We start from the raw sequence: 23,899 nt of genomic DNA, 5'->3' as shown, positions 1-23,899 counted from the left end.
AAAGACTCAGATCTCCCAAGTTGCCCAAGTGACAGAGCTGGTATTCTACACATCTGACAAAGGCATCAAAGATTCCTTTTAGTACATCACCTCTTAGGGCCATAAAATTGATACTACCCTTTGATCCTGTAATACCATCTGTATTATGGGTCTGTATCCTTAAGAGATAAAAAGGGGGGGGGGAGGACCTACTTGTACAAACATATTTATAGCTGCTCTTTTTGTGATGGCAAAGAATTGGAAACTGAGGGGATTCCCATTCATTGGAGAATGACTGGACAAAATGTGATGGAATATTCTTGTGCTATGAGGAAAGATGAGAAGGAGGATTTCAGAAAGAGCTGAGAAAATCTACATGAACTGATGCAGAGTGAAATAAGCTGAACCGAGAGAACATCGTACACAGTAACAGCAATGCTGTATGATGATCAGCTGTGAAAGTCTTGACTCCTCCCTGCAAGGCAGTGATTTGGGACAATCTTGAAAGACTTATGATGGGGAATGCTATCCCCCCCCCCCCCCCGAGGAAAAACTGGTGGAGTTGGACAGAAGTGGATCAAAGTAGACTATCTTTCACATCAGAGCATTTATGGTTTTATTTGGGGGTTTTGGCTTTGTATGAGTGTGTTCTTACAACAAAGATCAACATGGAAGTGTGTTTGCATAATAATACATGTATGGCCCAGATCAAATTACTGAGCATCTCCTAGAGGGGGTGTAGTGGAAAATCCTCAGATTCCCCCTTTAGGGACCCCCTTATGCTCTAAGGACTGGCTTTGCAAGGCTGACACACCCAGAAGCTTCCTCCCAATAGTGCCTCCTTCCCCTGCACCTACTGGAACTCCAGAACAAAGCAAAGTGGTTCCACTTCATAGGGCACTGTTACTTCCCATTCTGTGACCTAACAAATCCATTACTATGCAAGTCTGCCTGATCTCTCGATGTCTGCCCTTGCCTATGTTCTGTACTTGCCTGCCAAGTTTGTGTTCATAAACCATGGAAACCCCTGATTGTGTAGGTATCATGTAACCTCTGGAAATCCTCCCTGTGCATAAAGTAGAAAGAGCCCCTGCCCTTGGAGCCCAGCTCTTAGAGGAATGATCCCTGGCTGGATGGGCACATGCATGGGTGATAAACCTCCTTCCTTCCTTCCTTCCTTCCTTCCTTCCTTCCTTCCTTCCTTCCTTCCTTCCTTCCAAGTGACAATCGTAGTTTCCTATATGGCTAAATGGAAAATTCTGCAACAGGGGGAGGGAAGGAGACAGTTTAGATCTTATAACTTTGGAAAAATGTATGTTGAAAATTATGACATGTAATTGGTAAAAGAAAATATCTTTGAATGAAAAGTCTATCACCTTTGCATGAGCTGCCATTTTGAGATGGAGTTGGGGTAGGGAAGGGAGTTGTGCCAACAGATCTACAGGAGCTAAGTGGAAGCACCACAGATGATTCCTTGGGCACTGCCAGGTTATACAGATGCAATATCCCATATGGAGAAGGCTGGGAGTGAGCCACTAGGAGGGGTAGGACTAGAGTTCATGTTGGGTTTTACAGCCAGCTGGGCCAGGATTGAGGCGCTGAGTAGGAATCCAATCAGAGCTAAGATATAGAATCCTCTACTGTCCATATTACATTTGACCAGGGTTTTGATGGGACCCGTACTAGGCAGAAATTTTAAGCCTGAGCCCACTCTCCTCAGGAAAGTGTGTCCCCAAGGGCTGGGGAGAAATGTTGGTACTTAAAAAAACAAGTAACCCTTACCTTTGGTCTTAAAATTTATACTAAGTATCCATTCCAAAGTAGGGCTAAGCAATGGGGATTAAGTGACTTGCCCAGGGTCACACAGCTGGGAAATGTCTGAGGCCAGCTTTGAACCTAGGACCTCCCATCTCCAGGTCCAGCTTTCTATCTACTGAGCCACGTGGATGCCCTCAGAAATATTGGTGCATCTGTTCTTGCTTGGTCCTCAAAATAAATATCCCTTTGTAACAGCTAATAAACACTAATTGTCCAAATGGGGAGTTAAGAGTGGAATGGGGGTTTGGTTGGATAGTGTGAAAGAAGAGGCACTCTCAACACCTGGGAGAGCCTCTAGAACCCTGACCAGGAGATGCCACCAGTCTGGGAGAGTGAGGCTAGAGCTTCATGGATCAATACACTTGTACTAGTTCTTTAGAGCGCACAAGATAGTTTCGCATCCCCCTTCAAAACAACTTGCGAGCTAGACAGAGTAGGGATTATTCCCCCCACTGTGCAGAGGACAGAGCCCTGGCTTGAATCCCTTTCCTCCTCTCTCTGGGCCTCAGCATCTCCCTCTCAAAAAGGATGGGGCAGGACCACATGGTATCCAAGTTTCCTCTTAGCTCTAAAACCTACAAGCTTTCACTTTCACCCAGGAGGAAGCGGAGAGATGAAGGAACTTTGAGCAAGTTCATGGGAAATCATGGAAGCTGGAGACTTCAGAGCAGGGAAGGCCTTTCATTCAGCCCATGCCTGAGCAAGAAGCCCCTCTGTAAGAGCATTGAGCTCGGGGAGGTGTGGTGCACTGGGTAGAGAAGGTCTGGAGTTCTGGAGTCATAGGCTTTGATCTAGAAGGGACCTCCAAGGCCAACTAGTCCTCATGTTAAAGATGGCACAGAGATCCTGAGGCTCAGAGAGGGTTAAGCTATTTGCCTGGGGCTATACAACTAGTTCATTTCAGAGCCTCTGAAAGAAGGGGAGATGGGGAATAAATGGCGAACTTGACTGGCCACATCATCAGACAAAGGGGGGATGAAGAAGGGAACTGACGGGCTTTCTCCTAAATATCATTCTCCAGTAGGAAGTAGGAAGATTACAAGGTGGCTGTATTGGGGATTACCGAAAAAGAGATTTCATAGCCCCGTTTAACTGCTCTCCTTTAACAGGGAGTGTCCCACGAAATGTTACATTACAAGTATTTTGGGGTCTAAACCTACGGTTTCATTATGTACATTGGGTTCCATCAGCACAGGAAGGAATTGAACTTGGGGTTGACAATAGGGTCCCTCCCTCCCCCCGACATTCCAGCAACTCTCTCTTTCATGTCTCCTAAGAAAATAGGAAGAAGAAAGTCATTGGGGAACTAGAGGTTAGATTTGAACCCAAGACCTCTCATCTCTACTTGAAGACCCTTTGGAGGTTTGGATTCTCCTAGAAGGGAAACCCACCCAAGTCTATAAGAGCCAATATGGCAGAAGCAGCTGGGTGGCTCAGTGGATTGGGTTAAAATATGGCCTCAGACACTTCCTAGCTGTGTGACCCTGGGCAAGTCACTTTTACTCCATTGCCTAGCCCTTACTGCTCTTCTGCCTCTGAACCAATATACAGTATTGATCCTAAGAAGGAAGGTAAGGATTTTAAAAAATGTAAAAGGCAAAAATGGTCCTACATGTGCTAAACCAAGTTATTACTGTACCGTAGTTGCTTAGTGGAGCTCAGGAGTCTTAATGAACCCTTTGATTTTGGGGGTCACTCAACACTCAGCCCTAATTATATCTGCCAGGCAAGCCCATCACTTTATCAAAGATCAGGCAGACCTCTCTAAAAATGGGCAAACATCTATAGAGAAAGGCTAGTCATAGATAATGATCTGCCTGAAATCAGCATCCATCCTAATCAATCTCCAAGCAACAGCTGGAAACAGACCCCTGCCCTCAAGGAGCTTACAGTCTAATAGGGAGATAAAATATATATTTATACATTTTATTTTATAGTCAGATGACTAAGCATTTATTATAATAACCCCTTATATAATATTATTATAATTTATTATTATAAGCATTTATTAAATGCCTACTGTGTGCTAGGTTAGGTGCATAGCAGATAGAGTGCCGGTCCCTGCATCAGGAAGACCTGAGTTCAAATATGGCCTTAAACACATACTAACTATATGATTCTGGTTAGGTCATTTAACCCTGTTGGCATCAGTTTTCTCATCTGTAAAATGAACTGGAGAAGGTAGTCATCAGGAGTCAGACATGACTGGATGACAACTACAAAAAATAGACTAAACCCTGGAAATACAAAAGGAAGCAAAAGACAGCCCCTGTCCTCAAGGAGCTTACAATTGAATGGGGAAGACAACAAGTAACCAAATATATGGGAGATAATTAGTAGAGAGAAGGAGCTGGGGAAAGTTTCCTATAGAAGGAGGGATTTTAGTAAAGAGTCTGACTGGGAGAATGGTGCCACCTTCTATGGTAACGGGGAAGTTTGAAAGGGAAGAGAGTTTAGAGGAAAAAATATTGAGTTCAATTTTGGGTATAGTGAGTTTAAGTTGTCTACTGGACATCCAGTTTGAGATGTCTGAGAGATTGCAGTTGGAGATGCAAGACTGGAGGTCAGCAGAGCAGTTGGGGCAGGATAGATAGAACTGAGAAGCATAAAAATGATAATTAAATCCATGGAAATAGAAGGGAAAGGAAACTAGCATTTATATAGCTCCTACTATGTGTCAGGCATTATGCCAAGTGTCATTTTTTTACAGATATAATCTCATTTGATCCTTATAACAACCCAATGTAGTATAGGCTGCTATCATCCCCTTTTACAGAGAAGAAGCTGAAGCAAGTAAAGGTTAAGTGACTTACCCAGCTTGGCACACTTAGTAAGTGTCTGAGTCAGGATTTGAACTCAGGTGTTCCTGATGGCAGGCCCATCACTCTAAGGACTGTGCTAACATAGTTGCCTAAGCACCATAGGAGCTAGTCCCCAACTGTAGTATAGAAGGAAAAGAGAAGACCCAGGACAGAGTGCTGAGGGACACCTATGCTTAGAGGGTGAGATGTGGATGAAAGAAGATAGAGGAGCAATCATAGAGATAGGAGGAAAACCAGGAGAGAGATGTATCCTGAGGAGTTAGAGAGAAGAGAGTATAAAGGAGGAGAGAATGATCAACAGAGGCAAAGGCTGCAGGGAGGTCAAGGAGAATGAGGTTTGAGAAAAGGCCATTGGATTTGGCAATTAAGAGATTGTTGTTAACTTTGGAGAGAGCAATTTCAGTGGAATGATAATGTTGGAAGCTAGATTGTAAAGGGTTAAGGAGAGAGAGACAGTAAGAAAGAGAGAGACAGAGAGTGACAGACAGACAGAGACAGACAGAGACAGAGAGACAGAGAGAGGAAGACAGAGAGGGAGAAGGAGAGACAGAGAGACAGAGACAGAGACAGAGAGAAAGAGACTGAGACAGAGACACACAGAGAGAGACAGTGAGACAGAGAGACAGTGAGACAGAGAAACAGAGAGAGAGACAGAGAGACAGAGACAGAGAGAGACAGAGAGAGATAGAGAGAGACAGAGAGAGAAACAGAGAGAGACAGAGAGAAGAAGAAAAAGAGAGACAGAGACAGAGAGACAGAGAGAGGAGGTGCCTATTATAGATGGCTTTTTCAAGGAGTTTAGTTGTAAAGGTTAAAGGAGAGAGAGAGGAAGAGAGCAGGGATGGAAGGATCAAAAGAGAATTTTTTTGAGGCTGAGGGAGACATAGAAATATTTGTAGGCAGTAAAAAAGAAGCCAACCAAGAGATTGAAAATAAATAAACAAATGTGGGCATGAAGAGGAGGGAAGGCAATCTGCTGAAGAAGACAGGATGGAGCAAAATCACTTGTGCAGGTAGAAGGGTTAGCCCTTGGTTAGGAGTAAGGCCACCTCTTCATGTGAGAACATGTGAGGTGGGGAGGAGAGGAGGAGAGAGTGATAGAAAGTATATGAATGATATGAGTTGAGGAGGTGAGAAGAGCTCATGGTAAATGTTCTCAATTCAAAGATTCTCAGCTGAAGCAGGGGGAGAGGGTGGCATAGGTTTGAAGAGGGATACAAAGGTTTGAAAGAGCCCCTGTGGAGAGTGGGCTCTTGAGTAGATAAGGATTGCCAGGCAGCAGTGAGGACCCAGTTGAGGTTGTACAGCAGGACAGGTGTAAGAGTAAAGGCAACAAATATAAGAGTGATCTAAGGCTAAGGCTTAGCAGGGCAAGAGCAGTAATATAAGCAACATGAGAGAGCCAGGGAATCAAGAAGACAGTGTAGAATTAAACTGCTTCACCAATGGGTCAAGATAGAGAAGAGTGGAGTGACTAGGACAGGAAAGTTACTCTGGGAAAGAACTATGGGGTTTAGGGTCTGGGGGTCATGGCACAGATGAAGAGTAGGGTTTTGCAAGGGAAGACCAAGGGAGAGGGGAAAAGCCAATAGATTATAGTCCAATAGAATTCTTGAACAAGGAGGTAGACTATTTGTCGGTGGTTGCAGAATCGAGGGTGACCATATCTTTGTGTTGGCTAAGGTAGGGTAGAGTAGGTCATGTGAGGTGAGCATAAAGAGGAACTGAGTGATTAGTTTGAGGGAGAGTCAACATATATGTGTTGGAGTCTCCTAGTATGAGGTCAGGAAATAAGAGAGAAAAATCATGAGCCATGTACCAGGCTCACTGAGGAAGACCAGGAGGTCTGTGGACAGTAGCTACCAGCATTTTGATCGAAAGATAGAGATGAATAGCATGAACTCAAAGGAGATTTCTAAGGGCTGGAAATAGGGAGCAGACATGGAAGTGATCCTGGGGAACAAGAGGATTCCAACTCCCCTATTTCAGCTAGTAAACTGAGGAGAGCGAGCGAATGAGAAACCAGTATTGTAAAAGGGTGACCAGGGAGGCTCCCTCATTGGGAGAGATCCAGGTGTCACTGACTCCTAAAAGATGAAAGGAGTGGGAGAGGAAAAGAGTTCAGGTGAAGGTAAGTTTGTTGCTTATGGAACAGGCATTCCTGAGGGCACAGTGGGTAGCATTTGGTTGGGATTTTGGGGTAGGAAGGGAATGGGAATAAGGAATAAGGTGGGAGGGGATGGGAAATGGGGTTGGGATGATAACCTACAAGGGCTCAGAATCACTGGGATATATAAGGATGACCAAATGTGCAAATGTTCATCATTGAGAGGAAAGCAGCACTGAAATCTCAAGGGAGCCCGAAGATGCAGTTGGAGATAAGGGCACAATGAGATGGAAGGCACATGGTCAGATGGTCAAATGGGAGGTTCTGTGACAACTTCATTCCCTCCTTGGCAGTAGATGGGGGTTTTAAGGTTCCTGAAAAGGATAAGCAAAGGGGGGCAGCTATGTGGCTCAAAGGATTGAGAGATGGTCTAGAGATGAGAGGTCTTGGGTTCAAATTTGACCTTTAGTTCCCCAATGACTTTCTTCTTCCTATTTTCTTAGGAGACAAGAGCAGCATGAGATAGAAGACTTGAGGGCAGAGGAAAGATCATTTCCTCCAGCACAGAGTCTCTTCTCATCACCAGATTAGGCTGGTGAGGATGGAAGTCACCTCTACCAGCTTTGCCTCAGGTGACACATGCAGCAGGAAAAGGAAAGCAGGTGATCAGAGGAAGGGGGAGGGAAAGGAGGAGAAAGGAGGATGAATAAGCATTTATTATATGCCTACTAGGTGCCAGACAATGTACTAAAGGCTTGACAACCATTATCTCACTGGAAGATGAAGAATCTATAAATATAGGTTCGGTTCAGGTTGGGAAAGGAATTAACCATCCGACAGATGAGTTTGTGTTTGACTCTAAAGGGAGCCAGAGGAGCTTATTGAAGAGAGAAGTGATACATTCAGATCTGTGTTTTAGTAATATCTTTTTGGCCACAAAGTGGAACACAGAATGGAGTAGGGCAAGACCGGATGCAGTCTTGGTTTTGGAGAGGGCAACCTATTTAATACTTATTCTGGTCCAGATGGGATATTACAAGAGGAAGGAGGAAAAAACTAGCGGTCCCTGACCTTGGGGAGCCTACTAGCTGGAAGACAAGACTCCCACATGGGAGGCTGCTATCATTTATTGGAAGGAGTAGAAGCATCTTGCCCTGACAGTGAGAAGATCCAGGCTCTGGCCCTAGTTTTGCCACTATGTTATATTGGTCAAATCCATCTTCCTCTCTGAGACTCAGTTTTCTTATCTGTAAATAAAGATAATAATAATACCAGGTAGTTTCTACATTGTTGGATTGTTGTGGGGTCAATGTTGATCCTTTTTTTAAAAAACCCTTACTTTCTTAGAATCAATACTGTGTATTGCTTCCAAGGCAGGAGAGTGGTAAGGGCTAGGCAATGGGGGTCATGCCCAGGGTCATAGAGATAAGAAGTGTCTATGGCTAGATTTGAACCCAAGACCTCTCATCTGTAGGCCATCTCTCAATCCTCTGAGCCACATAGCTTCCCCTCTTTGCTTATCCTTTTTAGGAACCTTAAAACCGCCTCTAGAGGTTTTAGATGTTGGGTCATCATCATAACCAACATCCAAAGGGAAGAAGCTTAAAACATTAATCACTGAATACAACACTGGCCTTGCAGAATTCCTCAAATATAGGGCTCATTACCCTAAGGCAGTGATTGGTGGACCTTTTCGAGGGACAGATGATGTGAGAAATGTCCTCAGGTGCTTGTGGAGAGGGAGAGGGGAGCAGCCTGGCCCTGCACTCTCTTGTTTTCTAGTAACAAGCACTGGCAAACTCTGTGCTGAGGCAACAATGCACATGGCCACAGAGAGGGCTCTGAATACCCCCTCTGACATGCGTGCCATAGGTTTGCCACCATGGCCCTAAGGTGACTCTAGAAAGGGTTTTTTCACATTTAATCTCCCCCCCCCTTATTAACAAACATTTGTTTTCCCTCCTTCCTACTTCTCCCACACCTAAAGGAAAATAAAATCCTTATTGCAAACATGTGTTGTCAAGCAGAACAAACCACTACAATGGTCAAGTTCCAAAAGGCATCCTAAATCTAGAGGTGTGCTGCATCCTTCATCCTTGGCCTCTTGGAATCATGACTGGTCCCTGAGTTGGTCAAAGATTTTGTGTCTTTCAAAACTTGCTTTTATTGTGTTTTGTTATTGTATAATTGCTTTTTTGGGTCTGCCCTCTTTACTCTGCACCAATCCATACAAGTCTTCCCAGGATTCTCTGAAATGGTTCCCTTCATTTCTTTTATTTTTTTTAATGGTACAGTAGTGTTCCACTAAGTTTAAATACTATCATTTGTTCAACTGTTTCCGAGTTGATGGGTACCTACCCCCTTAATTTCCAGTTCTTTGGCACCACTAAAAGAGCAATTATAAAAGATTAATGCCTTTGCACCAAAAAGAAGGAAGAAAATTGGTAGACCTTATCAAACCTGCTAATTAAGTAAAAAAAAATGGTGAGAAATACCTTGGAATACCCAGGCACGGCTTCACCAGGCACTAAAAGAAGCTTCTGACAGTCACTGAAAATGGGTCGCCTCTGTGTTTAGCCTGTGAAACAACTAGAATCTGAGAGAGCGATCAAAAGGCCCTCTTTGGGTGACATCCTCACAAACTCAGAAAACAATTGGTAGACCCAGAGCCTTACAAATGGCACCACAACAAAACGGTTAAGTCATTTCACTTGTGGGAAGAAGGAGGGACTTATGCGGGCAATTAAGAACACCAGAAATTACTCAATGGCTATCTTCAAGCGATCAATACTGATTATGCCAGAAAACAGCAGGAACACAGTAACAACTAAGCTTCAGGCTGTAAGAATGTAGCACCTACTGAATGCTTAGTGAGACCTGACCCAATGCCTCTGTTTTCTATATCCTAAGTTGTCTTTCATGGACTGAGAACAAATGCCCCCATCCCAAATATGAACCTCAAAGTATCCTGGTGAATTCAGCTAGGAAACTGCTAGAACCTCACCATTTATCACAGATCGATCTGTGTTCTTCAATTACCTGGGTATAATATAGATTCATAAAACTCAAGAACGATTATAACAATAACAACAATAATAACATTTATGTCGTGCTTTAAGTTTTGCGAAGTAATTTACACATATCTTCACTTTAGCCTCACATCAGTTCTGTGAGGCAGGGCTGTTGGTCTTCCCATTTTACAGATGAAGAAACTGAGGCTGAGAGAGGATAAGTGACTGGCTTAGGGTCATACAGCTAGTAATGTGTTTGAGGTAAGATATAAAATCAAGTCTTCCCAACTTCAGATCCCAAACTACTCACTGTGCCACCTGTTATCAGCCTAGGAAAGGGGATCTAGAAAGTTTCAGGAAAGGGCTGATTCTCTACCCCTCTTGACCCCACATCACCATTCCAAATACTCATAACTCCCAAGCTCAAGAAACAAAACCTTTTCAAAGTATAAACATCTGTCTGGGGAAATCCAAGCCATTTGGGAACAGAGAAATGACTCCTCATCCCTATTCTCTTGTTTGTTATAGTTGTCCTGGAGATGCATTCTGGGAACCTACAGAAAATGAGCTTACTTCTTAATATTGTTATTGTCCTTCAGTCACTTGTTACATATGACTCGTGACCCCATTCTGGATTTTCTTGGCAAAGATACTGGAGTGGTTTGCCATTTACTTCTCCAGTTCTTTGTTTAGATGAGGAAACTGAGACCAACAGGGTTAAGTGACTTATCCAGAGTCACACAGCTAGTAAGTACCTGAGACCAAATTTGCACTCAGGTCCTCATGACTCTCTCAGGTCCAGGGCTCTATCCAGTGCACCTCTAGCTGCCCTTATATTCCCTAATATTTTTATTTGATTAGCAGAGGTAGTTATTTTATACAGGAATGTCCACTGGAGTATCCACTGATGGCGGGATTTTTCTCCTTGTTGAGAAACAAAAGATAATTTTATTGGAGAGAATCAGACCATGAATATTGAAGGTCCAAAGTGATGAGGATGTCACCAAAGGTGGGATGAGACCCAAAAGGGACCAGCTGTCATTTTAGACTCCTGCCCCAAGATCAGAGAAGGCTCTAGAGGTCCCAAATTCTTCCCAGGGTTCCCTTGCCTCATCTCTCCCTCCCCCCTCCCCCACTTTGCTCACAGGAGAGGTGGGAGCCCATTGGCTGGCTGACACCTTGGATGCTGGATCCTGGTGACCTCACAAAGGCCTTCAGTTGACCCAGTCTCTGGCTGGAGGGAGTCTTAGGTGAGTCTCTGGCATGGGAATGGGCTTGGGGATGATCTGCAGGTTATGTGGTTGCCACCCTAGATGAGTCTTCATAGCCTCCTGAGGACTTCTCTACACCCCATTAGCCCTGTCAAGGTCATCTCAGAGCTGGCCCCGATAGAGAGTGATTTTGAGAGTCAGATTCCCTTCCTTCGACCACCCCCAGAGGAAAAAAGTTGCCTCTCAACTTCTTGAATTTTCCCCATTAGAGATTCATATTTCTGGCTGAACATTTTTGGATCATAGACTTTTAGGAATCTCAGAGGTCATCTAGTCCAAACCCTTCATTTTGCATAAGAGGAATTGACTTGCCTAAAGCCACATGAGTAGCAGAAGCAAGATTCAAACCCAAGTCTTCCTGTCCCAAAGATGACTTCTCTGGAAAGTCTCACCATAAGCCCTTGGCTACTGGCCCTTAGTGTTGAATGGGCTTATCAGAACAAAGATGGGGATGGGGCCAGGCTATGAGTATGAGACAACAGGCACTTCCTGGTGGTTTTCCAGAGGGGAAGAATGGCCTGGGAAAAGGGAGGGCTAAACACACCCTTTATGGGCAAACTCTCTTTCCCTTCCTTCCTTATTGATTGCCACTGAAAGCCCGATCTTGTTTGAAAATCTGGTGATCACGAGTCCAAGGAAAGCAGCTGGGAATGTCGGTCTCTCCGTCATCTTCCCCCACCTCTAGGAGGGGACAGGCTGGGGCCAGAGTAACAGTCAAATCTGTAACTTAGCCCAGTGGACCCTGAGCTTACAGGATGGAGGCACATCCTGGCTCTTGGATTTCATTGTTTGATTCTTGAATCAAATCTCTTGAATAAAGCTTGGCTGTGGTTTAAGCCCAGGGATCCCCTTCTATTGATACTAGGTCAATGTCCCCACTCCTTAAAGAACGCTAACTCTGGGGGCAGCTGGGTGGCTCCGTGGATGGAGAGCTAGGTCTGGAGATGGGAAATCCTGGGTTCAAATGTAGCCTCAGACACTTTCCCTCTGGGTGACCCTGGGCAAGTCACTTCACCCCCACTTCCTGGCCCTTACCTCTCTTCTGTCTTGGAACCAATATACGGTATTGATTCTAAGATGGAAGGTGAGGGTTTTTTTTTTTAAGAATAATAGTATTTGTTTTTCTACTGTTATTCATGGCAACCCGGGGAGGTAGGGAGGATGAGGATGAGGATGAGGAGGGGGAGCAATAAGTCAGTCAAGTGGCAATCAGATTGAAAACTTCCCAACTGTAAGATCTTCTCTCCTCCCTTCTGTAAGATATCTCTTGCAGCATTTTAAAGCCTTTTCTTCTTGCCTTGCTCAGGAAGTAGGGAGAGCCAGAATCATTTCCCTAATCTATTGGCCAACTTCAGAAGGCAGGCCAAGGCCCCCAGCAGGTGGAAATTCCAGGCAGATGGATCTTAGTTGGGCAGGAGGAAAAGTTGGCTAACAGCAGTCTGGGAGATGTTGGTTCGAGTTCTACCTCTGACATTCACCACCTGGGCACCAGCCTTTTTTTTTTTTAATTTTAATATTATTTTATTTGGTCGTTTTCATACATTATTCACTGGAAACAAAGATCGTTTTCTTTTCCTCCCCTCCCCCCCCCCCCCCCCCCCCCCCCCGCCTTTCCCTCTCCCATAGCCGACGCATGATTCCACTGGTTATCACATGTGTTCTTGACTCGAACCCATTTCCCTGTTGTTGGAGTTTGCATTATAGTGTTCATTTAGAGTCTCTCCTCAGTCTTATCTCCTCCAACCCTGTAGTCAAGCAGTTGCTTTTCAGCGGTGTTTTTACTCCCACAGTTTATCCTCTGCTTGTGGGTAGTATTTTTTTTTAGATCCCTGCAGATTGTTCAGGGAAATTGCATTGATACTTATGGAGAAGTCCATCACCTTCGATTGTACCACAATGTATCAGTCTCTGTGTATAATGTTCTCCTGGTTCTGCTCCTTTCGCTCTGCATCACTTCCTGGAGGTTGTTCCAGTCTCCATGGAATTCCTCCACTTTATTATTCCTTTGAGCACAATAGTATTCCATCACCAACATATACCACAATTTGTTCAGCCATTCCCCAATTGAGGGGCATCCCCTCATTTTCCAATTTTTGGCCACCACAAAGAGCGCAGCTATGAATATTCTTGTACAAGTCTTTTTGTCCATTATCTCTTTGGGGTACAAGCCCAGCAGTGCTATGGCTGGATCAAAGGGCAGACAGTCTTTTATCGCCCTTTGGGCATAGTTCCAAATTGCCCTCCAGAATGGTTGGATCAATTCACAACTCCACCAGCAATGAATTAATGTCCCCACTTTGCCACATCCCCTCCAGCATTCATTACTTTGCATAGCTGTCATGTTAGCCAATCTGCTAGGTGTGAGGTGATACCTCAGAGTTGTTTTGATTTGCATCTCTCTGATTATAAGAGATGTAGAGCACTTTTTCATGTGCTTATTAATAGTTTTGATTTCTTTGGCTGAGAATTGCCTGTTCATGTCCCTTGCCCATTTGTCAATTGGAGAATGGCTTGAATTTTTGTACAATTGATTTAGTTCTTTATAAATTTTAGTAATTAAACCCTTGTCAGAGGTTTTTATGAAGATTGTTTCCCAATTTGTTGCTACCCTTCTGATTTTGGTTACATTGGTTTTGTTTGTACAAAAACTTTTTAATTTGATGTAATCCAGATTATTTATTTTGCATTTTGTAATTCTTTCTAATTCTTGCTTGGTTTTGAAGTATTTCCCTTCCCAAAGGTCTGACATGTATACTATTCTGTGTTCGCCTAATTTTCTTATAGTTTCCTTCTTTATGTTCAAGTCATTCATCCATTTTGAATTTATCTTGGTGTAGGGTGTGAGGTGTTGATCTAAGCCTAATCTTTCCCACACTGTCCTCCAATTTTCCCAACAGTTTTTATGAAATAGTGGATTTTTGTCCCAAAAGCTGGGATCTTTGGGTTTGTCATATACTGTCTTGCTGAGGTTGCTTGCCCCCAGTCTATTCCACTGATCCTCCTTTCTGTCTCTTAGCCAGTACCAAATTGTTTTGATGACCGCTGCTTTATAATATAGTCTGAGATCTGGGACTGCAAGACCCCCTTCCTTTGTATTTTTTTTCATTAATTCCCTGGGTATCCTTGATCTTTTGTTCTTCCAAATGAACTTTGTTATGTTTTTTTTCTAAATCAGTAAAAAAAATTTTTGGGAGTTCCATGGGTATGGCACTAAATAGATAGATGAGTTTGGGTAGGATGGTCATTTTTATTATATTGGCTCGTCCTACCCATGAGCAGTTAATGTTCTTCCAATTGTTCAAGTCTAGTTTTAGTTGTGTGGAAAGTGTTTTGTAGTTGTGTTCGTATAGATCCTGTGTTTGTCTCGGGAGATAGATTCCTAAGTATTTTATTTTGTCTTGGGTAATTTTGAATGGGATTTCTCTTTCTAGTTCTTGCTGCTGAGCTGTGTTGGAATTATATAGAAATGCTGATGACTTATGTGGGTTTATTTTGTATCCTGCAACTTTGCTAAAGTTGTTGATTATTTCAATTAGCTTTTTGGTTGAATCTCTAGGATTCTTTAAGTAGACCATCATGTCATCTGCAAAGAGTGATAATTTGGTCTCCTCCTTGCCTATTTTGATGCCTTCAATTTCTTTTTCTTCTCTAATTGCTACTGCTAGTGTTTCTAATACAATGTCAAATAATAGAGGTGATAATGGGCATCCTTGTTTCACTCCTGATCTTAATGGGAATGGATTTAGTTTATCCCCATTGCAGATGATATTAGCTGATGGTTTTAGATATATACTGTTTATTATTTTTAGGAATGACCCTTCTATTCCTATGCTTTCTAGTGTTTTTAGTAGGAATGGGTGTTGTATTTTATCAAAGGCTTTTTCTGCATCTATTGAGATAATCATGTGATTCTTGTTGGTTTGCTTGTTGATGTGGTCAATAATGTGGATAGTTTTCCTAATGTTGAACCAGCCCTGCATCCCTGGTATGAATCCTACTTGATCATGGTAGATGACCCTTCTGATCACTTGCTGGAGTCTTTTTGCTAGTATCCTATTTAAGATTTTTGCATCTATATTCATTAGGGAGATTGGCCTATAGTTTTCTTTCTCTGTTTTTGGCCTGCCTGGCTTTGGAATTAGTACCATGCTTGTGTCATAAAAGGAGTTTGGTAGGACTCCCTCTTTGCTTATTATGTCGAATAGTTTGTATAATATTGGGGTTAACTGTTCTCTGAATGTTTGATAGAATTCACTGGTGAATCCATCAGGCCCTGGGGATTTTTTCTTAGGCAGTTCTTTGATGGCTTGATGGATTTCAATTTCTGATATGGGATTATTTAAGAAAACTATTTCTTCTTCTGTTAGTCTAGGCAATTTATATTTTTGTAAATATTCATCCATATCACCTAGATTGGTAAATTTATTGCCATATAGTTGGGCAAAGTAGTTTTTAATGATTGCCTTAATTTCCTCTTCATTGGAGGTGAGATCCCCCTTTTCATCCTTGATGCTATTAATTTGCCTTTCTTCTTTCCTTTTTTTAATTAAATTAACCAGTACTTTGTCTATTTTGTCTGTTTTTTCAAAGTACCAGCTTCTAGTCTTGTTTATTAGCTCAATAGTTCTGTCACTTTCTATTTTATTAATTTCTCCCTTAATTTTTAGGATCTCTAGTATGGTTTTCTTCTGGGGGTTTTTAATTTGTTCATTCTCAAGTTTTTTGATTTGCATTTCCAATTCCTTGGTCTCTGTCCTCCCTAATTTGTTAATATATGCACTCAGGGATATGAATTTTCCTCTAAGTACTGCCTTGGCTGCATCCCATAAGGTTTGAAAGGATGTTTCGCCGTTGTCATTTTCTTTAACGAAATTGTTAATTGTTTCTATGATTTCTTCTCTAACTATCCGATTTTGGAGTATCATGTTATTTAATTTCCAATTAATTTTTGATTTGGGTCTCCATGTACCCTTGCCGATCAATATTTTAATTGCCTTGTGATCTGAAAAGGCTGCAGTTAATATTTCTGCTTTTCTGCATTTAAGTGCCATGTTTCTATGACCTAGTGTATGATCTATTTTTGTGAATGTGCCATGTGCTGCTGAAAAGAAGGTGTATTCTTTTTTGTCCCTATTTATTTTTCTCCATATGTCTATTAATTCTAATTTTTCTAAGATTTCATTCACCTCTTTTACCTCTTTCTTATTTATTTTTTGATTTGATTTATCTAAATTTGATAGTGGTTGGTTCAAGTCTCCCACTAATATGGTTTTACTGTCTATTTCCTCCTTCAATTCTCCTAGTTTCTCTATTAAAAATTTGGATGCTATACCATTTGGTGCATACATGTTGATTAGTGATATTTCCTCATTGTCTATACTTCCTTTTAGCAGAATATATTTACCTTCCCTGTCCCTTTTGATCAGGTCTATTTGTACTTTGGCTTTGTCAGATATCATGATTGCAACTCCTGCCTTCTTTCTATCGGTTGAGGCCCAAAAGGTCTTACTCCAACCTTTAATTCTAACCTTGTGAGTGTCAACCCGTCTCATATGTGTTTCTTGAAGACAACATATGGTAGGGTTTTGTGTTCTAATCCATTCTGCTATTTGTCTGCGTTTTATGGGTGAGTTCATCCCATTCACGTTCAAAGTTATGATTGTTATTTGTGGATTCGCTGGCATTTTGATGTCTTCCCCTAGTTCTGACCTTTCTTCTTTAGCTTTCTCCTTTTGAACCAGTGATTTACTTTAGGTCAGTCCCCCTAGTCCCCTCCCTTGAGGTGCTTCCCTTTCTAGCCCCTCCCTTTTTATGCTCCCTTCCCCTCCCCCCTCTCCTTCCCTCCCTTTTTGTACTCCCTCCCCCCTCCCCCTCCTTAATTTTCCTTTCTTTCTTGCCCTAATGGATAAGATAGAATTCAGGATCCCACTGGATCTAGATGTTCTTCCCTCTCAGATTTGATTTCACTGAGAGTAAGGTTTAAGTACTTCCACTTCACGCTCTCTTCCTCTCCTTCTCATATGAGAGTTCTTCCCCTCCTCTTCCCATGTGTATCTTTATATGGGAAAGTTTATTCTATTGATTCCCCCCCTATTTCTTGAAGTTAATCTTAGTATTATCACGGTTCCCCCCTCCCTTTTCCTTTTTTTGCCCCAACTTTCCCCAAATCTTCTTGATTCCCCAATCTTTCCCTATGCATGTTTCTTCTAACTACTCTTATGATGATACAATTTATGAGAGTTACACAAAACATTTTCCCCACATATTAATATATATAATTAGATGTAAATGTAGTCCTTATAGAAGAGAGTTTGACTTAAAGAGAAAGATAAGATTTATCTCCTTTTCCCTTTCTTTCATATTTACCTTTTCATGTTTCTCTTGCTTTCTGTGCTTGGATATCGAACTTTCCACAGAGCTCTGGTCTTTTCTTAGCAAATGCTTGGAAATCTTCTATTTTGTTGAATGCCCATACTTTCCCCTGGAAGTATATAGTCAGTTTTGCTGGGTAGTTGATTCTTGGTTGGAGACCCAGCTCTCTTGCCTTTCTAAATATCGTGTTCCATGCTTTGCGGTCTCTTAGTGTGTTAGCCGCTAAGTTATGTGTGATCCTTATCGGAGCCCCCTTATATCTGAAGCTCTTCTTCTTGGCTTCTTGTAGGATTTTCTCCTTTACTTGGAAGCTCTTGAATTTGGCAATTACATTCCTAGGCGTTGTCTTTTGGGGATTTAGTATAGAAGGTGTTCTATGAATCCTTTCTATTTCTATTTTGCCCCCTTGCTCCAGAACGTGGGGGGAATTTTCTTTTATAATCTCCTCTAGAATAAAATCCAATTTGTTGTTTACCTCTGGTTTTTCTGGGAGACCGATGATACGGAGATTTTCTCGTCTTCCTCTGTTCTCCAGGTCCGTGACCTTCTCAGTGAGATATTTTCTGTTTTCTTCCAATTCATTAATTGTTTGGGTTTGCTTTATTGATTCTTGCTGTTTTATCATCTCACTTTCTTCTAGGTGCTTGATTCTGGTCATTAGGGACTGGATTTGCTTTTCAGCCTTGTCTGCCCTTCTATTGGATGCTTCGAGTTCTTTTTCCAATTGAGCAGTCTTATCTGTCAGACAGCTGATCTCTTTCTCCCATTTTTCTTTCCAGAAGGTTTCCATCTTTTGGATAAGTTCCAGTTTGAGATCTTCCAGAGCTTGTTGATAGTTTCCATTTTGGGAGGCGTGTTCTGAATTTTTTTGGATTTCCCCCTCATTCTCCTCTTTTCCTTGGGTACTTCCACCATAAAAGTTTTCAATAGTCACTTTTTTCCCTTTCTTCCTGGAGGCTTGATTTTGGGCCATGTGAGCCATCCCTTTGGTGGTTTTATTTCCCTTTCCTTTTTGGTCTGGGGTCTGGGTTATAAGAGCGGTTTTTCTGTGAATTTAGGTTGCTTCAGACTAGTTCTTCCCAGCCTCCGAGCCCAGGTATTCAGCTGAGCCCAGGTATTCAGCTCCGCCCAGATAATCAGCGCGCCTTGTTCAGCGCAGCCCGCCCGAAGTCCGCTGGCTTCTCCAGTGAAAGCGCCCTGAGACGTTTTTTCCTGGCAGTCCCCAGATCCCAAGGACCCTGGAGTGCCCCCCCAGACAGAGACGCTCCCCACTCACTCGCTGTCCCGGTGAGCGCTCAGGTAGCTCACTCTGGTTTAGTGGGGGAGGTGGGGTGGGGGAAGGGCGGCTCAGTTCACTTTTCTGTGCAAGCTTTTCCTTCTTATTTTAGTGTGGAAATGTTCAAGCCCCACGTACCTTTGCCTCTGTGGGGTCCTGGGGAGTCCTTCTGTTCCTCCAAAGGTGATTTTATGCTCCTTTGATGTAGTCTATTTCGTTCGGTGCTGGGGAGAGAAAGCGTGCAGCGTCTAGATTGCAGCCATGATTACCCGGAAGTCAGCCTTTTAACTCCCTTTCTTTAGTTCTCTGTAAAATGAGGTTAGACTTCAGGATCTTTGAGGCCTCCTTCAGCTCCTACTGGTTGCCCCCCTAAGGTAGTAAGCTCCCCATCTCTAGAAGTGTGCAAGTAGAGGCTGGGTGATTCCCTGGCAGGGATATTGTAGAGGGGGCTCCAGCACTGGGAGTGAAGCAGGGAATAAATGGCCCCTTAGACCCCTTGCAGGCTTGGTACAGCCTTCTCTTAGCCTAAGTGAGCTGCAGAAAATCATCTTAACGCACCATGATCTGCCCTCTACCCCAGGCCTGTGTCCCTGGCCGCATAGGGTTAATGCCAGAAGGCTCTGGGGAGGCAAGATCCAGGGAGGGCTCTGTCAATGATTCTCCCATAGCCTTGGACAGCAGGATTTGTTTTATTGCCTAATCTCTGAGCTTCCTGGGGAGCATCTGTCCTGGGTGGAGGCAGGCAGGGCAGAGGATGAGTCATAGGTGGGAGTCCTAGGGGCCAGCAAGGCCCTTCCAGATCAGTCAGTCCAAGGACTCATTTTACAAAGAAAGAAACTGAGGACCAGATAGGAGAAGGGCCTCACCCAAGATCACACAGATAGAGAAGAAATCCAGATGGGATTTGAGTCTAGATCAGGATTTCCAGGTGAAAGGGACCATCTGGTCCAGCTTCTTCATTTTATGGAGGAAGAACCTGAGGTCTAAAATGGGGAAAGGCAAGGCAATTGCTAGGGCTACAAGGTATAGAACACTGATCCTAGCAGGAACCAGGAAGACCTGAGTTCAAAATCAATCTCAGGTGCTTATCAGAAGTGTGACCTTGGGCAAGTCACTTAACGTTATTTGCCTCAGTGTCCTCATTTACAAATGGTGATAATAATAGCACCTTTTCCCCAGGGTTGTTGCAACATCTATAGAGCTCTAAATAACTGCTAGCTGTTAGCATTACACAGTAAAGAAACCCAGCTGGGATTTGAATCCAGGTCCAGTATACTTCCCACTATACCACTCTGGCTCCCTAAAGACCAGCACTGCCCCTCCATGCTAAGCCAGAAGTGGAAACCCTGCTCCTGATTCAAAAGTCTGACTGCCCCAAGATGAAAGGAATAACTTATTACCCCCAGACTCCCTCAACAAGAAAAACAGAGCTTAAAAGTTCATGAATAATAGCTCACCTTTTAATGGTGCTTTGAGGATTACAGCCCAGTAACGTAGGAAATAAAAGAATTTTGATGCCCATTTTACAGGAGGGAAACTGAGGCTCAGACAGTTGAGGGAGTGAGCACAAAGCTAGAGAGTGTTTGGAGCTAGGGTTCCAGCCGGGAGCCCCTGACTTCAATATGTGTGTGTGTGTGTGTGTGTGTGTGTGTGTGTGTGTGTGTGTGTGTGTGCTTTCCTGTTGTTCACTTATTCAGTCGTGTCTGACTTCATGACTCAATGGCCCAGCCAGACTCAGCCATCCTCCACTGTATCCTGGTCTGTCCAAGCTCACACTGTTTGCTTCCACGACCCTATCTATCCATCTCATCCTCTGCCATCCCTTCTCCTTTTGTCTTCAGTCTTTCCCAATATCAGGGTCTTTTCATTATATTTATCTATTTTTATTTTTATATTTAAGCTTCAGCTTCAGTAGCTGACCTTCCAGTAAACAGCCTGAATTACTTTCTTTAGCTATTGGCTGATTTGATCTCCCTGCTGCCCAAGGGACTCTCAAAAGACTTCTCCAGGTGGAAGCCAGGTGGCCCAGTGGATGGAGAGCCAGGCCTAGAAGTAGCATGTCCTGGGTCCAAATCTGGCCTCCTACTTCCTAGCTAGGTGACCCTGGAGAAGTCACTTCACCCACTTACTGCTCTTCTTCCTCTGATCCAATACACAGTATCGATTTTAAGAAAGAAGATAAGTCGTCTGCAGGAGCACAGTTCCAAAGCCCTGATTCTACAATGCCCAGCTCTCCTTAAAGCCATCTTCATTACTGGAAAAACCCATCGCTCTGCCTATACAGGCCTTTGCCAGCAGGGCGATGCCCCTGCCTTGCAGTGCGCCGTAGCTTCCCTTCCAAGGAGCAAGCGTCTTTTAATTTCATGGTAGCCGTTGCCATCTGCAGTGATCTTTGAGCCCAAGAGTAGAAAATGCCACAGCTTCTATTTCCTCTCCCTCCGTTTGCCAGGAAGGGATGGGACCAGTTGCCAAAATCTTTGCTTTTTTCATGTTAAACTTCATACTAGCTTTTCCACTCTCCTCTTTCACCCTCACGAGGCTTCCTAATGCTTCCCTTTCTGACATCAGAGTGACATCTGCCTACGTGAGAGAGTTGATATTTCTCCCAGCATCCTTCATTCTGGCTTTTGATTTGTCCAGCCCGGCATTTCCCATGATGCACAGTGCATATACGCTAAATAAATAAGCCTTCTTGGACTCCTTTCCCAGTCTTCAACCCATCAGTTGGTTGCTGTCCTGTTCCAACTGTTGCTTCTCGATTCTCATACAGTAAGATGACGTGGCACTCGCAGCTCTTTGAGGACTTGCTACATTGGGTTGTGACCCGTAAAGAGAAGGCTTTAGTGCAGTCAATGAAGCAGATGTGACTGTTTTTCTGGAATGTGGTCCCCAGTCCTCTGCCTCCTCAAAGACCAGCCTGCTCCTCTGCTTTTTCTTGGTTCACACGTTGCTGAAGTGTAGCTTGCAGAAGCTTAAGCATGACCTGCTGCCATTTGAGATGAGCGCAATTGTTGAGTCATTTGAACGTTCTTTGGCGTTGCCCTCCTTTAGGTTTGGGACGTAAACTGATTGTTTCCAAACCAGTGGTCACTGCTGCATTTCCCAAATTTGCCAGCCTATGGAGTGCAGCATTTTTAACATCAGCTCTGCTGGGACGCCATCACCTCCCCTAGCCTTATGGTTGGCAATGCTTCCCAAGACCCACTTGACTTCATTCTCGAGGATGGCTGGCTCTCGATCAGTCACCACATCATGGTGATTAATCTGTGATATTAATACTTTTCTGGCACAGTTCTTCCATATAGTCTTGTCACGTCTACTTATTCTTTTCTTCTTCGGGCAGATCCCTCCCATTTTTGTCCTTTACCAAGCCCATCTTGGCATGAAACATTCTCTTGATATCTTTAATTTCCTTGAAGAAATCTCTCATTATTCCCATTCGATTGCTTTCTTCTGTTTCTTTCTATTGTTCACTTAAGAAAAGCTTCTCATCTCTCCTTGGTATTCCCTGGAATTCTGCATTCAGTTGGGCAGACCTTTCCCTTTCCTTCTTTCTCAGCCATTTAGCTTTCTTGCTCTTGAATGTTTTTCATTAGTGGCTCCTGAAGATTTTGGGAACCTCTGTCCATAGTTCCTCAGACTGGATCGAATCCCTTAAGTTTATTCTTCACTTCTGCTTCATAATCATAAGGGGGGGGGGGCTCTTGAGGTCCTACCTCTGTAGTCTCTTGGTTTTCTCTACTTTCTTCAATTTAAGTCTGAATTTTGGAAGCAGAAGTTGGTGATCTGAGCCACAGTCAGCTTCAGGTCCCGTTTTACCTGCTTGGCCAGAGCTTCTCCACTTTGGGCTGCAAAGTATATGAAGTCCAATCCACCCTGACCATCTAGATGGTGGCATCCATTTGGGGATTGTTGAAAAAGTGGGTTTGCTCTGACCTGTGGGCTCTCTTGACAAAACTCTGTTACAGTCTCTGCACTGCTTCATTCTGTACCTCAAGACTCAACATGTTCACTATTCCAGGTATCTTTGAATTTTTCACTTTAGCATTCCACCCCGCCATGAGGAATGGGACATCCTTTGGAGTGTTATTCCTAGAAGATGTTGTCGGTCTGAGGTAGAACTGAGCAAATTTGACCTCGTCAGCATCAGTGATTGGAGTGTAGGCTTGTTTGACTGTGGTGTTGAGCACTTGGCCCTGGATTCAAACAGAGAGCATGTGGCCATTTTTGAGATCATTCCCCAGAGGTGCTTCTTGAACCCCTTTATTGACTCTGAGGGCTCCTCCATTTCTTCTGAGGGATTCTTACCCACAGAAGTAGAGGCAACAATCACTTGAACCAAATTCACTCTTTCCCATCTGCTTACGCTCACTGACCCCTTGATGCCGATGTTTCATCTGTCTATTTCCTGTATGGCCCCATCCAGCTTACTGCGGCCCAGAGATCTTACATCCCATGTTCCTATACACTATGGACCTTTAGAGCATCAGACTTTCCTTTCATCACCAGGCTTTGGCTTCATTCGTCTTGTAGCTGTCCTCCACTCTTCTCCAGTAGCATGTCAGGCACCTTCGGATGGAGGGACTCATCTTCTGATGTCACACGTTTTTATCTTCTGAATTCTGCCCACCATGTTTTCTTGGCAAAGAACTTGGAGTAGTTTGCTATTTCCTTCTGTAATGGGTCACCTTTTGGCAGAACTCTCTGCCTTAACCGGTGCATCTTGAGTAACCCCACACAGCATTGCTCATAGCTTTATTGAGCTACACAAGCCTCTCTACCATGACAAGGTAACGATCCAAAAGGGAGGAGTGCTCTCCTATCCCCTCCTTGAATCATTCAGTCCTCATAGCTGAGCTGGGACGATGGAGGCTGTTAACTCCATTTTTAGGGCCAGGGGAAGGAAGTGACTTACCCCAACCTTCATGACTTCTCGAAGAAAAGTGAGGCCACATCCCTCTATGTTCCTTGCTCTTCTCTCATTATCTCTCTGTTCTCCCTTCCTTTGGTCAGTGAGTCAAGCAATCAATCAAAAGCTTTTTTAAAGCACCTATCAATCAATCCACAAGCATTTATAAAGTGCCTACTGTGTGCCAAGCACTGTACTAGGGGCAGGGCATACAAAGATCCAAAATGCAACATTCTGGCCTCGAGGCATTTCCATTCTGTCAGTGGAGACAACCTATAAGTAGGTACAAATTACATTAGAAATAGATACTCAGGGGGCATCTGGGTGGCTCAGT

The 23,899-nt window shown here is 43.4% G+C and overlaps 1 protein-coding gene across 2 annotated transcripts in view; it reads left to right on the top strand.

Annotated features, from left to right (window-relative positions):
- Positions 1-10,896: 10,896 nt before the first annotated feature.
- The window catches only part of MROH7 (maestro heat like repeat family member 7), a 75,814-nt gene continuing 62,811 nt past the window's right edge, over positions 10,897-23,899 (top strand). For both annotated transcript variants that reach the window (XM_007480534.3, XM_007480533.3), the window contains exon 1: positions 10,897-10,987. The gene's annotated coding sequence lies outside the window, so the exon portion shown is untranslated. The remainder of the gene's footprint in view (positions 10,988-23,899) is intronic.

This window comes from Monodelphis domestica, chromosome 2 (genome assembly GCF_027887165.1).
Source record: "Monodelphis domestica isolate mMonDom1 chromosome 2, mMonDom1.pri, whole genome shotgun sequence".
NCBI classification, from domain to species: Eukaryota; Metazoa; Chordata; class Mammalia; order Didelphimorphia; family Didelphidae; genus Monodelphis; species Monodelphis domestica.
Note: the sequence above shows the minus strand (reverse complement) of the source record. Positions and strands in the feature narration are given on the sequence as shown.